Source organism: Mandrillus leucophaeus, unplaced genomic scaffold (assembly GCF_000951045.1).
Source record: "Mandrillus leucophaeus isolate KB7577 unplaced genomic scaffold, Mleu.le_1.0 Scaffold51, whole genome shotgun sequence".
In the NCBI taxonomy this organism is placed as follows: Eukaryota; Metazoa; Chordata; class Mammalia; order Primates; family Cercopithecidae; genus Mandrillus; species Mandrillus leucophaeus.
In genome coordinates this window covers 4,522,924-4,525,897 of record NW_012105475.1, presented here as the reverse complement: position 1 = coordinate 4,525,897, position 2,974 = coordinate 4,522,924, and the positions used below count along the sequence as shown (strand labels likewise).

Here is a 2,974-nt window from a genome sequence, read left to right as displayed (position 1 = left end):
GCATAGCCAAAACAATTTTGAAACGTAAGAATAAAATTGCATTTTTATCTTATTAGAATTCAAAGTTTAATAAAACACCTATGTAATAATCAAGAAAACATGGGATTAGCATGAAGATAGATAACCAATCTTGAATTGGTAGTGGCTACACTGGTGTGGGGGGTCTGTCAAAGTGGTTCAAACTGAATACTTTAAATGGGTGCATTTATTGTATGTCACTACATTTAGTAAAACTGATTTTAAAAAGAAAATTGTCATTAATAGGCAGGCTAAGAAAGGAGGTCTCCGAGGTATATGGGCAAAGGAACATGATGTAGCATTTTAAAATATTTGATGAAAAGTCAATAAACAGAACTTTGCTAAAATAGACAAACCTGCACAACTGATAATCAGCCAGAATTTTGTTAAAACAATACAACTGGAAGTAGTTTGCTCTATGACATTTTTATGCCCTGTTGCCTTGCTGTGGATTACTGAGAACATAAATCCATTCTTTTGAAAGGCCTTTTAATCCACTTTCATGTAAATCAATTTAAACAAAAAAAAATAAAGTTTTTACTCAGTATACTTACAGAAAGAGGTGAAATCAGTGTTGAGCACATGACCGTCTAACAACCATTCAATACTGATCACTGACCTAGTATTTTTATTTGATTATCCTGACAAACCTAGTAATTGAACCCATGTATATATGCAAGATGAGCCCATGTATATATGCAAGATGAATATATGCAAGGTGGAGGATTCAATTAATCAACTGCAGAAAGAAAAATACTCAACTTAAAAAAGGCTGAAACAAATCACAAATGGAAATGGCTGAATCACTGTACCTTTCTGACACAACCTTAAATCTTAGTTTTACTATATATTATTTGGTACTTCTGGATTTAGTAGTTGGGTAAAAAAAAATTTCTGTATTCAAACATATCTACAGAATGTCAATATAAAATGTGTGGATACATACATCTAATACACACACACATATGTGCACACACACAAACACATAGTCACATGTCTAGGAAACAGTGCCTAACCACATTCCCATTTCTCACTAATGACCCAACGAATCATTTATGACTTTAAGACCAGCTTAGATTCTATAAGGCTGTATGACATACGGCTAAAGAGCTCAAACACAAGCACCCACGTTCAGGCTGGATTAAATTGTTCCTCCTCATGATTTCTGACAAACAGTAATGCCACTTATATAACAACTGCATCTCAACAACTTAGAATTCAGAGTATAAAACCATAAACACCGAGCTCCCTCATTGTTTGGAGAGCACTCTTTCCATTCTACTTCCACTAACTGACAAGAGGACACAAAAAACTAGATCACTGAACTGTACAAATGATCTTTGCTCTTAATCTAAACAAATGTGTGTTAAAACATTCTGAAATCCTGCATGCTTTGATTTCTTTATCTTTTCAATTGCCCGATACAGGTTCTCTGTTGAACAGGCTGAGTTTCATCTTCATCTTTCTTCTGATATAGGATTAACATTCTCTGACGCAGAGGAGGGCAGCATCTCAACGCATCACGTTTAGGTCCCTTCCTGAAAACCCATCAGTTTCCTGGACAACTTCTAGGAGGTCTACATGCCTATCCACATTTTCAGTTTTCAAGATGAGTTTCAGGATTGCTTCTCTCTGTTTTAAAGCAGGCTGGTTGATATGAAATCTTGTAGGGAGTCTTCTCATTATAGCTGAGACAAGGTCCTGAGGATGAATGGTAGCTCCCATTACTTTGACCTGGCAGCTGTGATCAGTATCCAATCCATCCCAGAGATTCATAAACTGAACTTTCATCATAGCTGTAGCTTCATGGTCAGAACTTGAACAGTTTCGTAGAAAGGAGTCTATTTCATCTATAATGATGATGGACAGTTGTAGCTTTATGGCAAGAGAGAAAACAGCAGCAGTCAATTTTTGAGATTATCCATATCACTTACTGGTCAGGTGTCGAAGGCTCAAGGTTAATAAATCGACAGCCTGCTTCTTGGCTGTGGCCTTGGCAATCAACGTTTTACCACAGCCTAGGGAGGCCCATAGAGAATAACACCTTCTGGAGGCTGCAGAAGCCTGGAATTATCAAACAAATGTTTCTTTTTGATAGGTAACATGACTGTGTCTTTCAGATCCATAATGACATCATCTAAACCTGCTATATCACTTCCAAGTAACATGCATATTAAGAGAGTCTACTAGGCTGGGTTCGGTGGCTTACGCCTGTAATCCCAGCACTTTGGGAGGCCGAGGCAGGCAGATCATGAGGTCAAGAGATCAAGACCATCCTGGCCAACATGGTGAAACTCCATCTCTACTAAAAATACAAAAATTAGCTGGGTGTGGTGGTGCACATCTGTAATCCCAGCTACTCAGGAGGCTGAGGCAGGAGAATCGCTTGAACTCGGGAGGTGGAGGTTGCAGTGAGCCGAGATGGTGCCATTGCACTCCAGCCTGGTGACAGAGTAAGACTCCATCTCAAAAAAAAAAAAAAAAAAAAAAAAGGTCTATTAGATGAGCAGCAACACTCATTTCGTATTCTGAGAGCTTCACATTTTTCACACCAATTAGCTTCATTAGTTTTTCTGCCTGTTTCTGAGCTTCTGGTTTTTGCTTTCTGATTGGATCAATTGCATCTACCATCCATTTGATACTAAAGTATGTTACTGAACCAAATACTGTCAAACAGAAAATTAAACCAACAACTTCATTCCGACTCAAAGGACAAGAAAAGGCATCAGCATGTACCATCTTGATTGTTAACCCAGGAGCAGAAACAACAGGAGCAAGTGCCCTCGGTTGGCCTCGTGCAGGAGGTAAATACAGGAGATGTTTCAAAACAGGCATGCAATGCATAATAATCACATTGGGGTAAATATCCATCACCTCAGGTATTGATCTTTTGTGTTACAGATGATCCAGCTGTACTATTTTAGTTATTTTAAAATGTACGATCAAATTATTTTTG

General features: G+C 38.0%; 1 pseudogene; it reads right to left on the bottom strand.

Annotated features, from left to right (window-relative positions):
* Window positions 1-1,364: 1,364 nt before the first annotated feature.
* Window positions 1,365-2,763, bottom strand: LOC105551179 (annotated as a pseudogene).
* Between the last annotated feature and the right edge of the window lie 211 nt (window positions 2,764-2,974).